Source organism: Cyrtonyx montezumae, unplaced genomic scaffold, assembly GCF_038088225.1.
Source record: "Cyrtonyx montezumae isolate F1298 unplaced genomic scaffold, pur_monq_1.0 scaffold_3, whole genome shotgun sequence".
NCBI classification, from domain to species: Eukaryota; Metazoa; Chordata; class Aves; order Galliformes; family Odontophoridae; genus Cyrtonyx; species Cyrtonyx montezumae.
In genome coordinates, this window is record NW_027072034.1 from 68,845,260 (window position 1) to 68,872,819 (window position 27,560).

Genomic DNA, 27,560 nt, shown 5'->3' on the forward strand with positions numbered 1-27,560 from the left:
CTGATATGTGGAAATGTGAAACAATAAATCACATGGAATAGGCAACTCTAGGGTCTTCATATACTTTCATATACTTATTGTGTTTCGGAGCAATGGGCTTAGCTTTGAAGAACAGTTCTGGCTGGTCACTAAGCTGCCAAAGGACTATGATGCTTCTGATAAATGACTTAGTTGTCTCTGCATGTATTATTCTCTAGTGAATCAGTAGTCCAAAAAGCAGTCAAACTGATAAAAAATTTAGTATAAAAATATTCATTAAAAAAAAATCATTGTAACCTTCCATTTGGAATTCTGGATTCCAGTGGAATCTAACTTCAGCTTATTCATTTTTTAAAAACTTTAAGTAAGGGCTTGTATTCAAGCTAAGGAAAACATGACAGGCCAAAGCTAGTCAAGAGTTACCGCCACAAGATCTAAAACAACAAAAATTAATTAATAAATACTGCTTTTTCTATCCATACTTTCAATTCTGGTTACAGACGTTTATCAGTTATGCCAAAAACTTTGATACAGAAAAGAGTGACTTTTGGCAGTTTTGAATTTGTAACATAAAGATTTATTTCCCTTAATCACGAGCTGCTTTCCATGAGGTGCATATTAACAACCTGGCGATTTACACAGTGTAGACATGTACACACCTTCTCAACCTAATAACAGCCAGTTAGATTTAGGTTCAAAAAAAAGCCCAACAAAACTCGTAAAAGAAATCTAATGGAGTTCCTATTACTACTTTCCCTTTTCTAAAGCTTTTTTTTTGTCATTTCTTTTTTAACTCCTGGAGTCTACGTAAGTCTATTATACTACTGTGCTTCACCTATTAAAAGTTAAAATTAATATTTTAAACACCAAATCCAACGGAGGCTATATTTAACGTAATGGTTTAATTCTGACTGTCCTGTTCCTGGTAGAAACTGGTAGTGGTGGTATAAATTACAAGGAAAGAAAAACTTTGCTGCATGAAAACAAACCAATAAAAGCCATAATGCAATTTTTTGTGGGGTACAAATTAGAAGAAAGATATGCAAGTTGTTTAGGCTTTGTTCATATTATGATACAAAACTTGCAGCTGTTGCTCTCAAAACAATTCATCACCAGGCTCTTTACAAAGAGTGAATAAATTGCAGTCTTTTATCCTGAATATTTTATTAAAATAGAGATGGGCAGAGGATGTGCTTCCTGATATCTAACTGTCATCTAGCATAAGCCAGAATCAATTTGAGTTGTATCCATTTCTACTTAGCTGCAACTTGCCTTATTTTTTCTCTCCAAAATTTATGTTATATGGCAGTGAACAATTGCACACAGTATATTTAAGCAATAAAAGGAAAACAGGACTTTTTCTAAGAATTAACAACGTCCTGGGAGCCCTCAGAAAGGTCATTAACCCAAAGAAATGTCCACTGCTGAAGCTGCTATTTATATGAACTAAAAATATGTATTTATCTGTGGAAGAAAAAAAGATGAGAGTAGATTGCTAGGAATTTGTATTTTTGTATATGAAAGTATCTTTAGTAAACCAACTAGATTATGTTCATAGAATAACAAAAATATATTTTGCAACAGTTGATCATATTCCAGAAATTTTAGTCAGTTGTAAAATGGGATGACATGTTTGATTATGATTCTTGAACAACTCAACATGACAGAGTAACATGACAGAAAGGAAATTTTTATGTAAGGGAAGACAGTAGACAAAGTAAAACTAAACTGTTGATGAAACTACCTAGTAAATAGAGAAGACAAAGGCAGAAGAAAAAGAATTTCAGGAAGGTAACTAACACAAGCTGGAGAGGAAGAATAAAACACAATCTGCCTGCAACTCCTTTTGCACTAATATTTTTCTGGTACTCTGAACACTAAGATTGAGAAAGGCTTAATGGACATTATGTCAGGTGAAATTTCTTTCTGGATCACTGACTCCATTCTAACCTTACCCATGTGGATAAATATGATTATCTATCTATCTATCTATCTATCTATCTATCTATCTATCTATCTATCTATCTATCTATCTATCACCTATTTATTTTTTCAGAGCAGTGTTTTATCATGGACAAGTAGAAATTCAGTAATTTCTAAAATAAATTGGATACTGCTTTGTGTATCTTGGACTATCAAGTTGAAGGAGATAAGCAGACTAAGGTTATGCTTTGTAAAGGGCAGTAGATACGATTTTTCATCTGTTTTTGGTTTATATATAAAATCACAGCATCTGAGGATTTTCACTCATTCAGAAGTAACTTTTTTTCTATTGGAAAACTGTTTTATAAATTCCAAAAATATTGAAACGTTTTCTAAGCAGATATATGTTCTGAATAAAGCCTGCAATTTGAATTTTTGCTGTTAGATTTCTTGATAGAGATCATGAGATGATATCCCAAAGCAGAACAAGAAGCTAACATGTTATTATTAATAAAATCTACCTTGGTAACTCTGGGAGTTAAATCTGTCCAAAACAGATTTAACTTCTACTCTGGTTTTTGCCTTAGGGACATTCTTTCAGGTATTATAGAACTTGAAAGTCCAGTAGCCTGGTTCTTCTCTAGTATCTAAGTATATCAGCTATTGGATGCAATGTCAAACAACCTAATCTGAGTGAAGTCTGACCCTAAATTTTTTAATCAGCATATGGCAATATGAAAAAGAAAGCTCTGAGACTAGACCAAACTGCAACAAAAGCTATTTAAAAACTGATATCATATTACATTTCACATTATGAAGTCCAAGTTCTTAACATAAAGGTTGTGCAATAAGGAAATAGTTATATAGATGGAAATGTATTCCATTATATATTCCATTGTATGTGACTGTTTTTATGCATCCTACACAGTACTGCAGCAAACTATATGATATCAGGTGCAAAATATTTTACAGTGAAATCATTTTCATTCAGCCTCATACAAGATTATGACCAGCAGTACACGTACATATGGCTATAAAAATGTCCTGTAAATAAATTGTAGTTTTAATTTCTATTCATGGTAAGAGTAGCATATATTTTACCTAATTCCGAGCCTTAGAGACACAATAAAGGACATTAGAAAAAAGATAAGCTGCTCAAAAACCTAGTGTTTTTTATGGTTAATCATAAACCATGATTAAGTGCTTTCGTGTATATTTCACCTTACTTACTGCCATCTCTCTAGTATTATCAGTTAAAATTTCATATCAGTAAAGCCTAAACATAATTCGTGAAGAATCAGCATGAATTTATTGCCACTAATAAAAAAAAAGAAAAGAAAAGCAGAAAATGTTATTTTCTATTATGTCTCACAGGCCTTATAATTAATTTCAGACAGAAATTGAAATTAAATTACACATTATATTCAGTAGGTCATTTTTCTGAGGGCAGTATTTACAACACTATGCTGATGAAATATATGCACTCTAATGCAAATGCAAGTAAAGGATTCTAGGAAGACCTGCAACAGCCAGGTTATCCTTGCAGTAAGAGTACTCAAGACAATATATTCTTAAACTATCAGGCATCTTCTTCCTGAAAACATAATTCCAGTTGAAATAAGGATCTTGAGAAGAGTTACTTTCAATGACCTTCTATGAACCCTTGAACTAACAGAAAACTCTTCTATTTGCAGGTGCAAGACTGTTCCTATCTTACTCTCATTTTAAAGAATAGTCAATTTTCTGTGTTGTATTATACGCACGATGTAATTTTGCATTTTAAGCTAGTACTGGAAGCATTTAAGTTTAAGGGAATGAGAAATATGAGCTTATTGTTTTTAGAAAATGTAGACATACTTAAAATAGAATTTTTCTTTCTAATTTTGAATACTTTCTAAATTTTTTTCTTCAATAACTCCTTAAATTAGATTAGACAATAGTTTTAAAAGTGTGCTTTGAATTAAACTTTTTTGATGTGCCAAGTATTACAAGCAACCACAATGCTACCCAATTCTTTGTGTCTCTGCTTTTGGTGCTAGAATTACTTCTGGGGGAATTGTTCACAGCATATTTATCTTGGAAAGTCTCCCTTTGTCACATCTCTACTGACATTGGAGACAGGAACTGCGCGTACATAATCCTTCTGCACAATTTGGACTTCCTTAAAATGACAGGTCTATCTAGCTTGCTAGCTAGCTAGCTGTGTGTGTGCATGTATATGTATACTTTTTCATAGGAGAAGGTGTCTCAAGTCCTACACAATCTCAGAAAAATTAATTTTATGGTCCAAAAGATTCTTGAAATATATTCTGCCATCTCTGCAGAGAATTGCTTGTTTGAGCAGGAAGAAGACTGTTTTCTAGAACAGAAGTGAGATTTTGATGACCAGCTTAATCCCTTAGTTCCAAAAAAGTTGGTACAAATTCAGTTCTTGAAGGAATAACATCTGCTTTTTGGTTAGTACCATTTTTGTAGATAGTCTGACTTCCTCCTTCAGGTTCCCTTTATCTCTGTAACAACTCAAAAACTATTTCATATTATGCCATCTTTTCTTGATTACAGATGATTTTTTTCCTGCCATTCCCTAACAAGTCAGATTTTTTTCTTTAACTGTTGTCCTAGAGCTAGGCAAACTACTTGTGATGTATGCAATGGAAAGATTCTGTCACACAGCCGACTGACAAACTTCCATTCACACTGCAGTACTAGATCAGTACTTCTGAAAACAACACGATGTTGTCACACTGAGGTTTCAATAATTCTCTTTGTATAGTAATTTTCTGAATTGTCAGTTGTGTTGAAGTGGTTAAATTTGCAGTGTAAAAATTCATATGCCTATGCAAAGGGAGATTTTTTTTTAACTGAACCAACTAATTTCTCCAGTCTGTCAGTTTTTTTTTAAATTTGAACCCATTTCCTAGAGGGCCACCTTTCCAAAATTGTTGGTATCTGTAAAAAGAAAATGTCTATTCCATCAGTCAGCTCATACAAATATAGAATATTGCAAGGCTCAGAACAGATTTTTTAAGAATTACTGATATATTATTCCAGTTTGATAACATACCATTATCAATTGTGTTCCTTCAATATTCCTTTCCATCTGTTTTTTTAGTACTATGAGTTAGGTCTTATTTTCTTATCTTTCTAATGAGTACAGTCTAAGAAATCTTTACAGAAATCAAGACATACAGTAATTACTCATTTTCTTTACAATCCTATAGGCCAGCACAGAAATACACTGGATACTTTTAACATCATTTGCTTTTGAACAGTCTTTACTACCATTTATTTGTCTTCGAGGTGTCATCTAAGTGATTGAAAACGAGAAAAATATAATTCTAATGATTTTATTTTATGTCATTAATATTAAACAGGCTACAGTTGCATTTTCTCAGTATTTCAGAATTCCTGAGAAGTCCTACATATTCTTACTTTAGTTAATTGTATAGTTTATCCTAAGTATGTGTCATTAAACATTTAGAAATATCTAGAATATCTGAGTATGTTCTAAATATCTTTCTTCCAACTTGTTCTTATACCTGTCTTTTGCTCTTTATATTGGTAGTGTCAACTACTCACTACTCAATGGTGACCTTTGAAATGAAGTGTGACTTACATTTCATTGATAGTTTATTTTATTATTCATATTTGCTAGTCAAAATTAGTATTTTTGTCCCTGATTAAAAGGTTGATCCTTGAATTGTAACATTTAAATAAATGGGATCACAGTGCATATGGTACAACTGAATGTCTATTTTCAACAGGTCAGACAGTGGTATTAAATTTAGACTTTCTGAATGAGGAAAAATGATCATTTTTGGATGAATGTAATTACGAGCTTCCATTATTAAGGATCACTTCTGAAATTGGATTTTGCATATATTCCATGGGCTCTTTAACAAAAAAAAAAAAAAAAGGAAAAGATCTTCTGTAGTTCCAAGAGACTGTAAAAAAGATGTTCTCCATTTAATCTGTATTTAGCATATTCTTTATGCATTTTATTAATCCCCAGGAAGGAAAAACATTACTAGTCATCTTACCTGATGAAAATATTCTTCATCTACAATTCTTTGGAGAATTCTCCATCCTTTTTGTTCAAGCCAAACAAGAAAATTAGAAATAATAAAAGTAATTTTAGCTACATTTTTTTCATCTATTCTGTGATTCCACCATAAAATATTTTTTAGTCATGCTTTCCTTCTATCTTTTAGCTTTTAGTCCATTTTCTCTATGCAAAATAGTGTTTCCTTGACAGTAAATACTTCTATTTTTTACCGAACTAACAGATTCCACTCATATTTTAGAAGCAGCTCTTCAAAACAATTTTCTTTTTTTTTTTTTTTTGTAATAAATAACGTCTAGCTTGATAAATGCTGTTTGATAGCTTTTACCAATGTTTTACTATAATTGTTTATTGTCTGAAAATGTAAGTTGGGAAAATTGTATCCTCTTCCTTTCTAAAACAATCTAATTCTCTCTGCGAAATATTCTAGGAAGGCAGTAAAGCATGATAACTCATCTCAACTTCTTTTGAAACCATACTAACTATTCATTGAATTCACTGAGTGGAAAGATATCCTTAGACTGTATATACTACAGAGTTTCCTTTTGAGAGCAGGGGTGGCCTTCTGAAAACTAACAGTCATAGAAATATAACCATTCATTTTTTGATTGGATTTTGCAAACTTCCCTAGATTCTGATAAAACTTCTTTTAAGTTATTCTTGAAAGAACAGAATGGAATAAATTAAAAATAGATAATAAAATATATTCACATAAATTGAAAAGCAATCTCCAATCCAGTATTGACTTGAGTAAACTCAGCACTTCACTGCAGTGAAAATTGTGAGAACTCCACTGCTCTCTTGCACTGGTGCACTTCAAATTTAAATTTGATAAAATTCTACTGAGCGTAAGGACATTAAAGAAAAAATTTGTTCCAGTACTTCCAGTCTCCTTCAGCGAGCAAAACATTTCTCAAATGGCTAATCTATTTGAATTAAATTAGTTGAACCTAACATTCATTTCAAAATCTTTTGTTCCTTTTGTCAGCCTTGCAATGTAGGGAGCATAACTCTTGTCTTCTGGGAGCTGTTGCTATCAATGTAATTTAGATCAGCCTAGGTGACTGCTGTTAAGATGTATAAATGAAACTCAGCTAGCCTCAGGATTAAAGAATCATTCCTCCTTTTATCAGTTTCCCTCTTTTTCCTTCCTTAATATCTTGTAAAATCTAATTTTAAAGCACCAAATGCAGCAGCTTTTGTCATTTTTTTTTATGACTATTCTATAACCCCCACAGCCTCTAACTCTGAATTTTATGTATTTTCATAAATTCTCCTTCCTTCTGCTGTTTATGTTTCCAAGTCATGCACAAAACGGTCTATTTTCTTCCATTTTGTGGTAAGTCACTCCAAACACTGATTTTAAAGAACTCTCCATTAAACTTATCCCTTTTTTTTTTCATTCAGAATACTGCACGTACATTGCAGTTATGACATGCTGCCTGAAGTGTGCTGTGTGCATCATCACTTAATTACTTCTGTTGGATTGCAGAGTATCCATATTACAGAAGATTCACAGGCAGCTTACAGAAACACATGATCTATGGGCACAAAGTCTACTTTACTAGTTCTTCCACCAGCATGGTAATCTCCACCAGAACAGACTCCCAAGTATTCACCCTACACTGCTGGATCAAGATACACCAGAATTAATTCGTCAAAGTTCATTTCCACATTATAAGAGCAAGATAAATCCTCAGGGCTTCTGTGTATAACAAGTGGGAGGACATTATTTCTGCATTGCTCTGGAAATTTCTTAATTCTGACAAATTAAATATTTAATGTCACCAAGGTACATGGCAAATAGGAAAAAAGGACTATTCAAGTAAAGTAGAAATGGCTTCAAGTCAGAAAACTATTTGGAATTAAGCAAAGATTTTAATTTACCTGGACAATTAATTTCAGCTGCCATAATTAAAACCTATTGTACATGAGAAATGGCTTTGCTCAGATGGTCATATTTAAAAGTGCACTTACAGCACAAGTTTAAAAGAGGAAAATTTGCTTGGAAAGATTTAGAGCTAGCTCTTTAGCTGTGACAGATTGAAATGGTTCTATTATTGCCTGTGGAGTTAGCTGGATTTATACCTGGTAAGGTTAAGACTGACAGTGTCTAACAGATCGTTTTCCAGAACAAAACTGTGATTTCTTATGCCTGATTTCTCCCGAATTTATTTTTTGTATCCATATTTTACAACTGCAAAATGTTATTTATTTTAATCCAGTTATTTACTGCTTTTTTTTCCTAAATCAATGCATTCTAGTTTCATGCTTTTTGAAAATCTGTTCAGAAAAACTGCCATATGCAACTGCCTATCACATCCATCTGAGTGCTAGAATGACAAATCAACAAGGTTACTTTTCTGAGTAGAAACACTGTAAATCATCTCTACACCTACAAAAATAGCATTTGAAAACATTATCATGTTTGAAATGCAATGAATATTTAGATTTATTTTAATTATGAATGTTTTAGAAACAGTATCTGCATGTGCACTTGCATGCACAGACATGTACAAGTCTGTGTAACAGATGTTCATTGGCTCACTGGTTTTAGCTCTGTAGGTCTATGTTTGCTGAACAGATAAATCTAACTAACCAGTATTATCTACTGCATGCAGACTTTACTGATGGTTGCTAACGAAAGTATATAGACAAAACAATCTTCAAGAAGTCTCAGATTTTATGGCATACTATAGATCCTGTACATGTCTTTCCGTTTAAAATTCTGAATCAGCACTGCTTAGTAGAAAACTTATTCATCTAATCCAGCTACGTACAAAGAATAGCTGAATACAAACTTTTCGAAAATGAATGTAGTGAAGAGGCCATATTCACTTTAAAAGGCACAGAAACCTATTTAAAAAAAATAACTGAAAGGGTTTTGTTTTTTTTTTAATTAGCAGTGATCCTTTTTTTTCTTTTTCCCTCTTTATTCATGAAATTAAAGTTTTTATTACACTTTCTCTAGTATTAAAAAAAAACTACTGCCTTTTGGTCCACAAGACACTACAATCTTTTTTAGTATTAAAAAATTAGGATGTCTTCATAGTTGCAGAAGTGTTTTGACAGAAAAACAAAGAATTTAAAGGATACTGTAAAATTAACATGTGCTATGCTATTATATCCAAAATGCTTGCTGTCTTGTTTCATCTTTATGTTAAATCATTATCAAAATAATGTCTCCACCACAAACAGCTAGTTTCCAGTTCATCTGGAACAGAAAATTATCTTGAAAACATACTCTAGTTTTATACGAGACACTATTGCTGCCTTTCTCTCACCTGTATTGTAAAAAAGGCAAACAATAAATGCTAGGAATTGTAAAAAATGCATATTAAACCTCCTCTTGTCTGCTATTACGTGGGAGAAATATAGTACATTTTTTTAATGCAACACTATTTAATGTTATTGAACTTAGTTTAGGTTCTTCAACAAATATTAATGTCATCATATAGCTCTGAATTTTTAACTAGTCAAATTCATGTCATTTTAAAGAAATTACTTTGTAATGATCAAAAACTGTTCCACATACTGAAATATTTTAAGGTGAGATTAGAATAGTAAATGACAAGTCTACTTATACTATAAAAAATTAAGAAGTATAAATATCTAAATATTAAATGTATGAAATAAATGGTTTTTGCTTATAATATATTTAATTGTATGGACAGCATAGTAGGCATTCTTTGAAACAAACAAAAAATTTCATTTGTATTTGAAATGCCTGAAGAATGCAACAGAAGGTAATCTCCACATCAGAAATTATGTACTACCTTAAATATTTTCTTCTGATGCTGAAAAACAAATAATGTCTTACAGATATGAACTTCACTTTTATAAACAAAATTAGATAACTGTGTAGAAGACAAGTCATTTTGCTACCTTTCACTAGTATGGGGATGATTCTGCCATACATGGATTTACAACACAAAACAGAGTGTGAATGAAAAAGAATGGAAAAGAAATAGAAGGGAACAAATAAGTATACATGCTAAACAAATAAAATAGCTACAGAATGAAAAAATTTAATACTAGCATATAAACTGATATTCCTGGAGTATACTCAGGGCTTTTCCTTATAATTATCTTACACAAATTAATTAGATGTTTTTAATGATACAGCTGTGTCTAAGAATACATGGATAAAGAGATTATCCTTCAATCTCTGATAACTTGACACAAACTACCTTTTGGAATAAAATGAATGTCTATTGATATAAACCATCAAAAGATAAAGAAAATATTAAATAAATTTCAGGGCTTCAATAATTCTTAATCCCTCACAAATAAGTTTTGAATGTATCTATCTATAGAGAGCAGTCTTTTCAGTGGGTAATTTTAGTTTTATTTTGTTTTGCTTATGTTTTAACAGTCTCGTTATCTAGGAGATAATTACGTAATTTACAATCTGTGTGTTGTCTGTTTCTCCCCATAGAAAAATCTGCTTCGCTGGATTCTACTGTGCAAAGAGCAATTCAGTACTCATGCTACTGCATCATAACCAAGCATAATTATTGTCATATTCAAGTTCAGAGAAAATTTAAACATTCATTCCTCCTCTTTTCAATTCATCAGTAATCAGTTATGACATATAACATAGATACTTGTTAACAGTACTTATTTCTTTAAACACTCTTTAGCATTAGCATGTTTTGGAGATCATTAGATTTATTGAATAAACATACCAAATTGGATTTTTGACCTTAAGATAAGTGCTCTCTAGCAGAGACAATTCATTAAGTGCATGAAAAAGACAGATAATTCTTTATGTGCTACAAAATGACAGGTGTGACTCTGGTCCTCTCCTCACTTACAGGGTGGATTTCTAACAAGTGCTTCCAGCAAGTCCCTGGGACCACCTTGGCACAAAACTACCAAGTGGTTCAGCTGGCTGAAATTAAAAAAGCTGCATCCTCTTGGCCGCCATTAAGATCTCAGGAGAAAAATACATGCCAAGTTTTCCATGTGAAAATTCATGCAAATTCTGTGGATCACCCATGGATATCAAACCGTCAAGTGGAGACTGTAAAGCATTTCTAGCAAGTCATTGGGTTATGACAGATCTGAATTTTGGGGCCTTTCTGGGCTAAAAACTGAAGGAAACCTCAGAAATAAACTATTTTATATTGACCAATTGCTGAATTTTCAATTTTTTGTCAAAGGAGCGTAATTATGCATAAACAAAAGGGTTGTTTGAATTAAGCAAAAAAGTTTGCTTCTTTATGAACTTACTTCACTAAATAGATTTTAGTCACCCTTTCTCACATACAGAATGGATTATAAATAGATCTGTATTTCATCTACTAAGTTTCAGAAGATCCTGCTCTAAAAGGTGTTTGTAATCCCATTCTCTATATCCTTGACTGTAGAATCATCTAAGGGTACCTAATGATTTACCTAATGATTTAGAAAGAAGAATTGCATGGCCCCTGCACAAGGATGACAGGCACATTCTTGCAGTGCTCCATATTTTTTAGTAGTGCATAAGACTCTTGGTCTTGTGGTTTATGGATTCAGAGGCTACACTGAACTCCAAAATGATTGTGGTGCTTTAACTTGGCTGGCAGCCAAGCACCACACAGCTGTTTGTTTATATCCCACAGTGGGATAAAGGACAGAATCAAGGAATGGGAAAAGTGTGAGATGTCACTGGTTGAGAGTAGACAAAGGGCCCATTACAAAGTTGAGACATCTAGGTACATCACTACTATTTATTATACATATGTAGGTCTCACTTAGTATCTCACACTATTTTTTATCTTCTTACCAGAGAAGATATGAAAACACTGTGTTTCTTTTAACTGCGTTTAGATTGAAATAAAGAAAAATATTAAGAGAAATCAGCATAATTCTGTAGACTTGATGAATGTTACATGAGAAAAAAGGAAACTGAACATCTGAATCTATCTGTAGACTTGAAAAGTTTCTGCTGATGAATACAGATCACCATTTTCTAAGAAAGAGATAGGTGAGGTTATCCATGAAAAAAACAGGGAATCTTTTTAGCTTCCACTGCAGAATTCATTCAGAGGATTTGGACTTTTCACGCATCTTGCTAGGGAATAATGAGATGTAATGCTTCATGAATTATAAACATGCATTGTTTTTTTAAGTCATATGACTTCTGAAATGCTTGTAAGCTGTCAGAAAACAAAACAAAACAAAAAAAAAAAAAAAAAAAAAAAAAAACAAAAAAACCCCTCCACCTGCTATTCATTTACAACAAAATGCAAGTAGCATTTTGAGCTCAGCATTTTGTAGACTGAGGCAAAGACTAAGGGTCCTGTAGTTCTTCATTATTAACATCATTCACTTCAAGTCTTTAATCCAAAGTTTCCAGATGTTTGGAAAACCTGCTCAAGGCCCTTGTGTCCTGAACAGATGGCAGAGTTCAAATGGGTAGCATGTGTGCAGAAATGTGCCAGAGTGCTCCATCCCTGCCATGCATGTCTGGTGCAGTGCTAGCTCCATGTAATAATACACTGCAGCCCCTTGAGTATCTCTGCTACACAGAAGATAATTCACAGAGTCTATCTGCGGTCAGTATGTGTCAGATTCACTTTGTACATGCTAGCTACCCTGTGCAGGTGCAATAGTTCTGGTATATCTCTGTATGTCATTTATATGCTGAATTTTCCGGAAATAAGGGTGGAAGCTGTCAGCACATAGCTTCTCATCACATCACGTGGCACTTGGGTTTAGTGTCACATTTCGGGGCAGGAGATGCATGTGCCTCAGTATTTTCACTTTCATCCCTTTGTTCTGTCTCTGAAAATAACATGTTGTGGGCAATTTTGCTTTCAACTGGTTTTTCTTATTGTTGTTTTTACCACAGAAAATAGTTAGTTCAAAATACTGACTGAGAATCCAAAAGCAACCTGATAAATTACAATTAATGAGCAAGTGGCACTCCTGGAGTTTAACTTTTATGGACATATAAGAGTAAACTGTTCTGAGCAGATGATCATGTAGAAAGCCAAACTTTCGACCAGTGAAAAGGCTAGTAACAAAAAGAGTCCAGTCAGTATAGAAAGACCATGATGCAATAGCAGCTGAAATCTGACAACTCTGAGCCATGTTATAATTGGAGTCAGTGATACTGGTTAAAGAGCCTTTTGGTATCCAGGAAGTTGACTGTTGGTTTCAGTCTATACCTACTATTTCTCCTGCTAAAATACTTTCAAGTGAAATATTGGTGTTGGTGTGCTGAATAAATGATGTATAGCACAGCACTTCAAATTACCAGTTCAGCTTCCCTACCCTGGAAAACTTATGTTTTGTCCAAATTTCAGCTGATTAAAGACAGTAATTTCTGTTGCTACTCTGAAACAGACAGCCATGATGATAGGTGAATTTTCTAGCTGTGCAGCACTCAGGTAGCAACGAATTGTGGTATACACACCTGTGCAACTTAAAAATAAAAATATGCCTACAAGCCAACTCTGGAACATGAACGTAATCTAAGAAAAGGATCGCAGATCAACAGGAGATTAAATTGTTGAAGGTGGTGCTGCTCTTTGAACTGTAGTCTCCAAGTACACACAAACAATCTTTATGTATCATGTTTCTAACTAAGAAATGATATTTCAGGAACTCTTCACCAGAACTTATATGAGAACTCTGAAAAAAAAAAGCCAAAGAATCTATATTTATTATATACACAGACAAGCTTGGCTTCTCACTCCATATAAAAAAGTCACTAAGTGCTCAGCTGGTGTAGGTACACTACCTTAATAGCTTACTTACAGGGTACATGCTGTCCCTCTTCTAGAAGTGAAACTGCCCCAGACTATACTATGTGAGAGAACGCAAAAATATTCATAGAACATGCAACTTACTATTTCACTAAATCATTTGTAATCCCATCACAGTGTTTTCTGTGGTATTTGTATTAATATTCCTGAACATTCCATTTCACCAGAAATATTTTCAGGAAGAGACTTAACAGAATATGGCTTGTTCAACTGCTACTGAGGATCTGTGCTGAGCCTGCAGATAGACTTTCAAGTAATTTAATGCAGAAAAACTTAATACATGTCTTTTCCCCTTTGATTTTAGAAGTAGTTCAAGCAACATCTAAATCAAGATTTGCTTTAGCAAGTTCCTGTTTGCTTTCTATTCTCTATCAGAAAATTGCTATTTAGCTGTACATTTCCCATTGGGTTCCATTGTCAATGAAGTATGTTATTACAAGGGAAGAAATACATGAAAGCCTATGAAAGAAAGCGTTCAGAGGACAAAAAGATTGTGAAGGCACAAATTCAATATATGCAAACACAAATAGAAAATATTCCCCAGAAATCCCCCTTGAACTGGAGGCCAGTGATCTCCTGGACCTGAAGTCTTGCAATACACGGAAAGCAAACAAATGAACAACCCACCTAACAGACCCTGTAACAAAATACAACTTAATGTAAAGTTGTGAGAACGTGCAGCATATTCAGGGCATCTTATGGTTGTAATGCAGGATTTGGAGGATGAAGATTAAGACAAGATAGTATCTTTTAGATAACAAGATGCATTTTATAAATACAATGAAGTGACAAACAGCATGTGTGGAAGAATCATCAGTGTGATCAGTTTCTGTAGTATTTTTTGTTTCTTCTCTTTGACTGAAGTACATGATTCTAATAAGAAACTGAAATGTTAGAGATGAAGAACAATCTATTAATATTATCCTTAAAACAATGTAGACATTAACAGCCTCTTTTAAACAAATCTTGTAGCATGTAGCAAAATGCAACACAGGAAAGCTATTAAAAGATTTAATACTTCTCAGGTGACTGAGGACCAGGCATCCAGCAAAGGTTTACAGCCACATTCTAAATTGTGTATAAAATTGTGTATAACGCTTCTGCTTCTTAACTTACTAAGTCCAGCTGTGGGATACAGTGCAGAACTGAAGAAGCACAGAAGAAAATGGTTCACAAATGAAAAAAGTGTTTCAGCATATTACTGTAAATTATTCATACTATAGCTGGATTTTTACATTGTGCTATCAGTCATTTTCAATACATTTTCAATACAGAGTCTGCAGAAGAACTGCTGTATGTTTTTAAATAAGGAAAGAGAACGAGGGCTTCTGGAATGCTACAGATAATCTGCTAAACTAAGGGTACAACTCAGAGCTCTCAGAACCTCTGAAGTGGGCTCAGTGCCTCAAGTTGTAGATTCCCATCTGCCTGGGCTCTGGGTTGCCATCAAATGCTGTACTCCTTATATTGCCCCAGCAATTCCTTCAGTGTTTCTACAGAAAAGTTCCAACAGTCTAATACAAATATGTCCCACTGCAGTGGGCACAATGAAAGTAAAAGCTATTATGCCTAGAAGCAGAATCATTTTTCCAGTGTATTTTTTTGAAGATGAGAACACCCCACATTGAAGACTGTCATTTACCTCTAACCAAGAGAACAGTTCTCTAATACTGCCTTAATTAGACAAAGCCACTGTGTCACTGCATGTGCAGCAAATAACATAATTTCTAATCACTAAACTGCCATTAAAGGGCTATAGCAGAGCATAATAGTTCAGTGCAGCAGACTGCATGTGGCAGCTTGCATTTTAGCCACTCATTTTATAGTCGGCTTTAGATGATGCTAACAGTCACTTGCTCCCAGAACTGCAAAAGTGATCTTCACTCACACCAGCACAGACTAGAAAGAATAAGTATTTCCTCCCTGCAGATTTAAAACATGAAGTATAACTGGTGATGTACAAGGTCTAGGAGAATGCCTTTGTTTATTCTATCTGATATTACTACTATCATTTGTTATTTTTACTACTTTTCTATAATATATTAATCCTATGTGACTATTACATACCATGTCTATTTTTATTATACACTTTAAATTACCATATTCATTTACAGACACAACTGCTGCTAAGATGAAATATGGAAAGTATCCTTTAATGACTGATAAAGGTATACCTTAAAATATTTTTGTTTCATTGTAAAAATACTGTCACAGATATTATTTCAAGGCCACAATGTGGCATTAACTTTCTGGCTCTAACCTGCTGAACTCAAGATTAATTTCTTAATGGTCTTGAGACATGGTTATGTGCAGTACATTAAATAAAAATGACAGACATCATACAGTACCATACACCTACACCCGTAAAATATAAAAATACCTCTGCTCCTGGAAGGTTCTGAATTGCAATTTACTGAAAACTGAGAAGAGTGTTTATGGAAGATATCATACCATCCTGATTCTCTACCTCTTAGTTAACTGTTTGCCACTACCTACTGCTGGACTCAAGGCAGCCTTAGGCATAGGTGGCTGGGCTAACCCAATGTGGCAATCCATATATTCTTTCACTCTGATGACAATTACCAGTTATGCTGACAGCCTTGATAGGTGTTCCCAGTCTGAGAAGCCATATCCCATAGGATATAGTAGGCAATGATGGAACAGAAATTTTGTGTTCTGCTATTGTCAACAGACACAGGATTTCCTTCCACTTCTGTACTACTGTTAAATTTTGTTGAAAAAATCAAAGAGTAGGCATCATAGACAGATATGAAAACTTTAAAGCAAGAAACTTGTCCCCCTTCTTTGCCATTATGGGTGTCTCTGTAGTAAATGTAATTAATTCCTCTCCTTCACCTGATGCTTCTCATTCATTTCTCTATGACCAGTCCCTTAACTTTCTTGAAAACACTAGCAAACATAATAAATCTGATGTAAATCAAATGTTGAGGTTGAAATCAGTACCCTGATCTAATTTGTGATTTTCCAAACAACTAAATTAACCACAATGGGGTAGAAGGAAAAAAACCCTGAAGTTTTAATTTTATCAGTATTGCCACTAGAGCCAGCAGATCATGTCACCTACAAAAGACCATTTTACAGACTGCTCCATTCTCTCTAAAGGAAAAATCAGAAGACTTAGATTACATTTGCATTACAGAATTATCCCATCTTCCATATTGTGCTCTTTTTTTCCCACTCCTTTTTCAATCTGCATTACTGATTATATTCACGGTGTGTGTTATAAATTCTGTTTTCAAATAGACTTATGCTGTCCCAGCTCAGGACTTCAAACATCAAAGCTGGTTAAGTTCCTTAGCAGGGTCTAATGAAAAAGTTAAGTTAAAGACACCATGCCAGTCATTCATTCCAATATGACGAGGAAAACTTTGCATATTTGTGTATACTGTTGAATGGTGAGGGCTGTTAACAACAGCTGAAGCTAATAAAATAATGACAAGATTATGGCTGTTTTGGCCTGGTTCCATGACTGACATGGTGGGGGGACCCACAAACCCATGCCTTGGGAAAGGGGGAAGATAGGGAGATGAGTCTGAAAATAAAACAGTAGCAACAAGCAAAGGGAAAAAAACCCTTATTTAATAAATATGATAGCAGAATGAGAGATAACAAAATATAATACAATACAATTGGAATTGAAGCTAATAAATAAAATGAAAGAGAGCATCAAAAATGCTCTTACTCTAATGCTGAAGTTGAGACAGCTAAGGAGCACACACTGCAGAGATAAGCAGAAAGAAGGGGCAGTCTTGTCACTCCTGACCAGTTTTATCTTTCCCTCTGAAAATAAAAAGGAAATGGAATAATGAAGTCTTCTGGGAGCTGTAGTTCTTTTCTTCTGAGAAAGGTATACCCGAACTATTGACAATACATGGAACTAGAGCACTAACTTTTTAACTCCCAGTGCACTACATGATGTTATGATGTGGAATACCAATAACAGAGACCGAGACCATAAAACCATAGATAATCCAATGCTTAAAAGTTACACGGATATGCCAGTCCTATGCTGAACTGAGACTTCATTCAGGTGAATGGTCAAAACTAGATGAGAAACACAAAAAAAATAACGAGATGAAAACAGAATGAAAGCAATTACAGTATGAATGTAGCATTAAGGAACTTGGTGTTGAGATCATCACAGAATATAATATTTCTTATAAAACTTAATTAGATGTTGATAATAGTTCTTCAAATCTCTCAATATGTAAATATTCTTTATGATCTTTTCCAATTAAAATGCCACAAACCATAGTTCACTCCATTATGTAAATGAAGAATACACCAATCCCTGAAAAAAGGCTAGCTCACTGACTTCCATTCTGTGATTCTGTGAAAAAATTAAATTACTGGATCTTGTATCATATTTGGAAAAAAGGTTAGCAAGGAAACAAAATTATCTCTGGATAATAAGTAAATCCTATTAACATAGGTTAAATTTATCACTTGTTCAAAACATTAACAATCTTAAACATTCTCCCAAATGCATTGTGCACCTAATTACTGCAAACAGCTACTGTTGAAATCATACTTCCAATGAACATACACAACAAACAAAAATTCTCATCTGTATTCACAAACAACTGCTAATTTACAACAGCTATTTGACTACTGATTTCACTGAAGTCTTTAAGATACTGCTCACAAACAAGCAAGAACTGTATTACTGTCATATAAATGGCAATGCATGTAATTATACCTGTTCACTCTTGTCTTCCCAAAACACATAAGCCTGTTTCCTCACAGATAGCAGCATAGTGGGATTGAAGAACAAAATTTTAGCTTTCCTGTGGCACACAAGACCTGCTTCCAGTCAGCGTTCATTCTGCTATCCAAAAAACTATGTGCTATATGGCAGAAGGATATAGCAAGGACAAACTTGTAAATTCGTGGAGAAAAAATCAGTTCTCCTTTGCACTAGGGCCTTGATATTATAGCATACCACACATCTGTGCAAAATTAAGGATCTCAAAACTACAGAATCATTCATCTGCATGCACAGATGATATTTTAGTCTGTTTCTTTTACTGAGATGATACTTCAGAAACATACATGTATTTGGTTGATGAGTCATGCTGGTGCTTATTTTACTGGTATGGAAAATGAAAACCTCTGTGTTCCAGAGAAAACACAAACCTTTGCTCCATTGTCCTGGTTGCATTTGTCTTCTGCTTGTCTGGACTTTGAGGAAAGTTAAGCATAATCATTAGAAGACAATGTGTTCTATATCAAGGAACACGATACATAGATGATAATCATTTAAAAATTTTAATTATTATTTGGAAAACAAACAAAAAAGAGATTTTGGTGGTGATACAGTGCAGTGTGAATTAAACTAGAACAGTTCTTAGATATAATGTGAAGTTAACCATGTTTACATCACAGCTGGAAACAGTATTGACATTCTTGCTGTCAAAGAACATGGACCTTGATTCAGAAAATTACTTTAGTGACACATTGGACTTAAATCAAATGAGTAAATCCTCCTTGAAGTTAATCATGCCTTTGGAATCAGACATGCATAAACTGATAATTAGGTACATCCCTAAAGAACTAAAAAAAAACAACAACAAAAGTTTACCAAAATCCAAAAATCCATCTTGCTACTTCATGTTCATACTGTATAGTTGCCAACATATTTTCCAAATTGAAGATATAATTGAAACTTCAGGGGTTTTTCTGGTGTTTGAAGAACTACATGTGCCTCCTGCATAATTTGTTTAGGCTAGCTTTACTGGTAAGTCCATATCATTCGTCTCTTCAGCCCCAAGCAAAATTAAACTGATGCTACTTTGAAAAAACTACATGTTACTCCTGGGTTTGCAATTCATTTCTGTTTTTGTTACAGGAATCCCAAACTTATTATCAGTTTTTCAAAAGCCAGATGTTCTTGGCAAAGACACATGTTATCTGAGTCCACAGAGAGCATGCTGCCGCTGATCAAAAGCATGCTGGGATGTTATAATTTTGTTCTGGCTTGTTTTCCTAAGCAATAGAACCCTAGGGTCACTAACTGTCCTGACAAACATCCCTCCTGAATCCTTTATTAAGAAAGTAAATAATAAATAAAAAATGTCCTACCATCTTAAAGCATAAACCAAGAAGTGCTTCTGCGCAATTAGAAAGACCACCATGGCTCATATCAACTGATAAATCATTAAATATATGACTGTATTTGATAAACACAGAAGAATGATAAAGATAGAAAAAAAGTGCTAAGAAAAAGTACAGAAATTAGCAAGCCTCAAACTCATTGGCAAGACTTTCAGTAGGTGAAGTTTTGCTATTCACAAAACTGCAAAATTTGCAATGATATTTAAGTATCTAAAAATGCAAGACTAAATCAGTTTTCCAATAACTCGTTTCCCATACCTTTTTTTCCTGAAGGCTTACATCCAAGAAGTATTTTAGTATATATAATATTTTAATATTTATATACTTTGTTAATCAGAAATAGCTACTAATATTTACCTGTTTTCAAAAATAAACCTGTCTAGTAGAAGAAGCACATCTATTATTTAATCAGAGTATACAGTCAAGCCTTCTCACCTATTTCTTTAATAATCGTAACCCAGGATTCTGCTTTCACATTAAGTTTATATTTCTGCAGCTAAAGGTTCCATCAGGCTCAATATAAACAGAGTTTATATATGTCTAATCTGGGCAGTATCAGCTTTTTTCCTCATGTGAAAGCTGCTATGTGTACCTGTCTTTTTATTTACCAGTGTATTAGTGGATATGGTTCTACCAATGTAAATATAAATGAAATGAAAAAAATAAAATGTCTGTGATAATAGTGATATTACTTCTAATGATCTAATAGAGCTACGAACTACTGGTTTTCCCAGATCACATATAGGTGCAATAACAACATTTATATATCTTAATAAGATGACCTGCAGAGAAGTTTGAAACTGTCATCTCATAACCAGTTAGTAGCAACATGACCTTGACACTTAAAAATTTAAGTCTAGAACTGCTGTCTTAAAAATGCCAATTCAATAAAGCTAATACTTGAAATTGAATAAGGTTAATAATTGCAACCTTCTGTGGGGAACCTGCTTTAGCAAGGGCTTGTACACAATGATCTCCAGAAGTCCCTTCCAACCCCTACAAATCTTTGATACTGTGATTCTGTAGTACTGACCTTCTTCATAAAACAAGGCAGGAGAAGTGTATCAGTAATGTTGTGACTTTGCCCTCGTGGTGCTCTCCAGTGGTGATTAATACCCTCTAAGTCAGGAGCCATAACTCTGATGAGCCTTTAATACAGTGAGACAACAGAAGCGGTTAAGGGCATTGTCTGAGAGAAACAGAGAGAAATTTAATCAAGTTGCTAATACACTTTGACCAGAACTCTGAGGTACTCTTAACTGAAATCTAAGTCTGAAAGGGACTGTTACATTCCAGATCATGCCTCTTTAGGGGCCAGTTATTTTTACAACCCTACTGAAAAGAGAGAGCAGTACCTTGGTAAGCATCTATCATGTTTGGAAGGAAAAATAATATTTTGCATTCACCTGAGTATTCCATTTGGGTTATCTGTAAGCTGTAGCTGTAGGATGAAGGACGGAGGAAATAAAGCATTGTTTATGAAGACTAATTTAGTTTAGCAAGGTTAATTTTCCTTCCTACAGTCAGTGAGTAATCCACAGAGAACTCTGAACAGAGAATAATCAAAAAACAGCCTCCACCCTAATGTTAAAATAGATTTTGGAACAGAACTGGAAACTAACAGGGATTGTGCAGGCAATACGTTGCAATCCTGAAATGTGGACAGAAGTGCAAATCCAGAACCCTGACAGCATCCAGATGGCCAACAGCTTACGGTCTAAAGGAATAATTGCACTCATTTATGCTTATTAACTAATTGTGTTTGGATCCTAATACACAAAGGCGAAATATTCACACATTACTCCACGCTGGCCACTGCAGAACAGCGTAGTGGTAAAAAACAGCTCTCAGACCCATCACGAACTATGACATACATTAAAATAGATATATGTTGCACACCTGACTCTTAACCTCTGCTGCTTCATTCTGTTAGAAGGCTGACACGCACCAGAACATGAACCAGTCACTCACCCATCCTGACAACAAACAAACAGGCACTGTCAGAGACAATTCCTACAGTACTACTTTTTTTTTTTTTGTAGGTATTATCAATCCCCTCCAGACTGTAAATCAGAAGGGGATTCAAAAGCAGCTCCATACTCCTGTTCTCGGGGACGTTTTGCTGATTAAAGTGGTATGTCTTCATCAACTTCTTTCAGCCCTTTCTCCACTCTACACATTACCTGCTTATGCAGAGTACTGAGGTGTTGTCAATGCTAAATATTGGTAAAATAATTTTGGATACTGAACTGCAAAACAATGCACAGAAATTATCCAGCCTCAAATCTTTCAGTAGAGGTCATCTCTGCACAAGCCTTCTCTCTGCGACTTCTCTGGCATTTTAATGATGCCGCAGGAGCAGCTATTCTCTGAGGGTTTTAACAAATAAAGAGGATTACACTTATACGAGGCTCTGCACAGCAAATATTATTATCTAGTAAGCAAATCAATTTATACGGCTCTAACTTCAGTGAACCGGGAACGGATTCCGTGTTTTGCTGAAAAGCTGCATGCAAGCCATACCCCCGCCTCCACCGCTCCCGGATCAGGCTCATCCAGCCCGCAGGACCGCCCCTGCGCCCGGGAGGCTCCGGGGACGCGCCGCCGGCGGCTGCGGGGCGGGGCCGGCAGCGCGGCAGCCATTTCTTGCAGTGCACGCGGCGACTGCGTCCATCGAGACAAAAAAGACGGGTTGTTGTTCTAGCTGATTTCTCTGAAGGGAACAGAGTTGGCCGGACCCGGCCCGTAGGGAAGTCTGCAGCCTCCCTGGGTCCTGAGTAAGAGTTGTTACTAGAAATCTCACTAGCCTGGTACATCTCTTATTAGTCCTTGTTGTTACTTCATATCAACTCTGATGAATTAACAATAGGAAGTCTATGGCAGCAACCGCAGGTAATGCTGCAAGCTTGGGGCAAAGTGCCTGGAAGATCGTGCAGAGGAGAAAAGGACCTTGGGGTGCAGGTTGATACTCAGCTGAATTGAGTTGGCAGTGTGCCCAGGTGGCCAAGAGGACCGATGGCATCCTGGCTTGTATCAGAAATAGCACAGCCAGCAGGAGCAGGAAAGTGATCTTCCCTCTGTACTCAGCTCAGCTCTGGTGAGGCTGCACATTGAATTGTGTTCAGTTTCGGACCCATCACTATCAGAAAGATATTGAGGCTCTGGAGCGTATTCAGAGGACAATGAAGCTGGTGAGAGGTCTGGAGCACATACTGTGTGAAGAGTGGCTGAGGGAGCTGGGATTGTTCAGTCTGAAGAAGAGGCACCAGGGTGACCTTGTTGCTCTTTGCAACTGCCTGAGGGGAGGTTGTGGTTAGGTGGGGGTTGGCTTCTTCTCCCATATAAATAGCAATAGAACTAAAGTAGGTCCTTCATTTGGGGCATGAACATAGACAATTTACCCAGATAACATTGTCCACCCCACCCCTTGGCAGGAATATCTCCCCAGGCTTAGTCTCTATATATCAGGAATATGCCTGATGGTAACATTTGAGACTGTGTTGAGCTATTAGTAAGTGCAGAGTATCCCCCTGTCCTGATCCAATATTGGGGAAAGGTTCTTTAACAATCCCAAGAGTGAGATTAAGACACAGATGAGGTCAAATGCCATACAACCTTATCAACTTTATTTGCTGCAACAAAAACCAATAAGAGTAATAGGACAGAGGGAGAAGGAGAGAAGAAAGTTAGAATCCCTAAAGTGAGAGAACCATAGAAGGCGCAATTAATTATCACCACCATGACCAGGGATTCAGCGATGTCCTGCCTGCTCGTTGATCCACATTTCATGGCTTTGTCCAAATCTCCAGATCTTTCCTTCCATGTCAAAGTCACAGAATCATACAGGTTGGAAGGGACCTCTGGAATTCATGGAGTTCACAACCCCTGTCCAGATATTTTCTTCTTCTAAGCAAGCAAGCCACAGGGAGTATGCAGTCTATCCTTTTATAGTTCCCATTCCCACAGCTTGTCCACACATTTGCTCAGGTGCAGCTGACAAGGCCTGTCTGGGGTGGATGTTGTGGGTTTTTTGTCAGGGACTATTTGTCTCCTTCAAGGTGTACTCTTCAGCAATGACAGGACTTCTCCACCCATCCGGGCTCTGCAGTCACAGTTCCTGTTTGATGAGTGCAACATGTTCCTTGACCTCTATCAGACAGCATCTTCCAGTGCAAGGTCACATCTTCTACTTCAGTTTTACATAGTCTCCCAGTCCACCTTCCTCTGTATAACTTTACACATAATCCTCCACAAGCTGGCTTTCCTTGGTCAACTCCTACATCTTGTTTGCTTCTTCCCTTTGGTATCAGGTCATCATCTGCTGCCAGTAGTGAGCCCTGCAAACACAGCTCTGTGTGAAAAGTCCTATTTCAGCATGAGTGGAGGAAGATCCTTCTCATCAGCTGATGTCATAGCTCCTCAAACTTGTGTGGATGGGCATCTCCTGCTCCAGGTGTTGGAAGAGGTTGAGTGGGCTGGCTGTTAAGAAGGTCACGGACCATGCAGTTTCTTTGGGCATTCTGTCAGTGCCTAAGAGAAAGCTTTTGAGGCATTTCTTCTCCAGGCAGCAGCAGAGGTACTGCAGGAGATTATCCAGCTTCAGGGGCAGTCCCTTCTTGATCCAGCGCCCCACATAGGCAGGAGTTCCTCACCAGCATGTTTAGCGTGTCAGCCAGCTCCTGGTGTGCTGCCACCAGGGAGGCTTTGGGCATGAGCAGGCAGTAGAGGATATGTTGTCCTTCTTGGACATGATCCACTCTGATAGCCAACTGCATCCATGGCTTGAAGGTGTTTCTTGTCAGGTCCCAAGAAAATCGACCACTAGCTCCTCCATAACCTCACACTTGTCAGCCATGTATGGCACTGAGGGTAATCAGCAGACATTATGTCCAGGTCCTGTGTGTTGAGTCACTGTTGTCTTCTACTTTGCCATCATCCTTGTCCTACTCCTTGCTTGTATGGCTGCCTGGCATGCTGCTGCTCTCTGGCATGCTCCTGAGCCACTAGCAGAGCCCAAAGAGCACTGCAAGGAGTCCTGAAAAGGCCCAGAACTGTTACAGGTAGCAAGGACTAGGGCACCCTTGGCCCCTGCACTTTTCTCTTGACTCAGCAGCGGTCTCAGCTGCTCTGCACACTGCTTCGTGAGCTTGTGTGTCTGTGTCCACGTGGCCAGCCTTCAACTGCGACTTCTGGGAGATGCCCAGCAAAGGCAGGGCAAGGAAGGTCGCCTCAGCCATGGCCTGCAGAAGATGGATGCTGCTCTCACCAATGATCCAGGCTGGTGATGGCCCGTCCTGAATAGATTACACAAACTGGCTTCCCTCGATGAAAGTAATTTATCTTTAAAAACTTTTTTTTCTTGATAAACAGTTAGAAATTTTCTTTCATCTTAGCATAATGGGATCTACACGTATTTACACTGACCTTGTATTTCTTAAACTGATGCCCAGGATTTCTTTTCTGCAATACTGATGTTCTATTGAGTCTGTTTGCTATATCTGCTCACATTTGCACTTCTCTGATTTAAAGACTCATGTAAAGCCTTTAAAAAAACTTGCAAAGGTTTTCTTAGGAAAAAGTGGATTAACAAAGTACTAGCTGTATTGTTGCTTTAAATATCATTACAAGTCTGATAAATTGTCTCTGATGGGTTGACCCTGACCTGAAACTGAGCACCCACCCAAGTTGTTTGCTTACTCCCCACTCATCAAGATGGGGGTTGGCATCAGAAAAGCACAGAAAGCAAACCTGTGGGTCGAGATAAAGGCATTTTAGTAAGTGAAGCAAAGCTGCATGCTCAGTTAAAGCAAAGTAAGGGATTTATTTACAGGCATGACTTAGGAGCAACTTTCTTATATGTAGCCTAAGACAATGCCTCTTTACTCATTGTGGCCCAGGCAAGCCAAAAAGTTGAACCCCCATAGTTAAGGTGATTTTAGTGGTCTTTTCTAATGTTTATGATTCTGTGAATAGCACTTCGGTGTTATCAACAGTGTTTTGGTCACAAATCCAAAACACAACACAATACAGGTGTCTAGAAGAAATTCAATACAACTTCAGCCAGGCCTAATGCAGTTTAGTGCTTAATTTATTAAGATTAATCAGCAGTAATGTCGGCTGCTGGATCTCTACAACAGATGAGTTATTGTCCTTCTGACTAAAATCCTAAGAACAGATTTTGATTCAGTGATCTTATTTTCCTAGCAGTAACTAGGAGCTAAAACCATGGGTGGGAGAACTTTCTCCACCTTTGCTACAGCATCCCAGATTAGGTATCAGAGTCCAAATCCTAAGTCCCATTTTAGTCTTGAATGTCCTTTTTCATGCTAGCTCATAATACTTTTCTTTGTACACGTGTAGTGACCTGAGAAACAGCAGCAGCAGTATCAGCACTTTTCTCTGAGATGTAACTGTGTCCTTGAATCCACATCTAAATGGGAAGGAACAACATGTATATTAACATCTAACGAAATATAGTGTTTTCTGCAGTACTTTGTGCGAAGTTTTTTTTTTTTTTTTTTTTTTAAATTTATTTTGTTTTTGTTTCCGGATAGAGGAGGATTTTCAGTTCACAGACTTACTGTGGAAGGATGAAGTTTTACATAACAATGGGAAATAGTATGTCCAAATTCTGCTTGCACTATACTGTTTCACAACTTCCCTAATGCAAGTCTAACTTGCTGTTAAATGCAGTGTTCACTGAAGTAAGACTAGACTGCAATATAAACACCTGAGTGATTACACTGTAGGTTTTGATGAGCATTTTGTATAGATACGATACTGAGATGCTTTGGCTCTGCTGTGTGCTGACTCTTCAGTTTTGAATAGTTTTTAATGAATTTTTTATGTCAGTGTGACACATCAAAGTATCTGTGAGTGATTTCCACGCATTGGTAGTAAGAAAAGGAGAGGAAGTATAGATCAGGTTCGTAGGAGCAGCAGTTTGTGTTCTGCACAATACGCGTATATATAACTGTGGAAATGAATTTCAAATTAAGTTCAGTGACTCTGTAAACCAATAAAATGGTACGCAACATCAGCAAGAATATTATCTGCTGAGTAGATTGCTAAGAGAATATTGGAGATTCTAGAAACATTTAATATACTAAGAGAAAAATGAAATCTGGCTCATGCTGCCCGTGTGACACCCTACAGTTTGTGCAGGAAGAAAATAACTGCTGTTCAACTACACTGCATCTGTGAGGTCATGAAAATATTTAAAAGTTATAATTGCTTATCTTGATAGTTTTCATTTATGTATTTATTTGTAGTATTTAATATTTTTCCTTCTTTATAGGTAACAGACTAGCAGATTATTTTTAAAATGCATGATTTCTGCAGGAATGAAACCAAGATATATGGTGTACACATCATCTCTTAACCATGCCTACCCAGAGATATTCAAATCATTTGCATATGAAATCCTTGTTCTCAGTGCTCACACAGTGAGATGTTGTATTTCTACATGGGATTTTAGTTTCCTGAATTACTTGGCCATTTAAAATTCTGGTGCTGTATATGGCTATATTATCATTAAGAACAGTCACAATAATAATTGCTACTGAAGAGCTGCCTACGCTTAAACAGTCAGGTCCCATTTCAAAAGTTTATCTTTTAGAATTAACCTCCACTTCTACTGTGTAAGAAAGTGATTATTGCATGACTTAAAGTATATGGTTGTACTACAGGTGGCAAGGTATTCA

The 27,560-nt window shown here is 36.0% G+C and overlaps 1 non-coding gene across 1 annotated transcript; it reads left to right on the top strand.

Moving 5' to 3' along the window:
* The first annotated feature begins 11,338 nt into the window (after nucleotides 1-11,338).
* LOC136053376 (U6 spliceosomal RNA) lies at nucleotides 11,339-11,442 on the top strand. The gene has a single exon (XR_010622637.1). It is a non-coding gene; the product is annotated as a U6 spliceosomal RNA (small nuclear RNA).
* The last annotated feature ends 16,118 nt before the right edge of the window (nucleotides 11,443-27,560 follow it).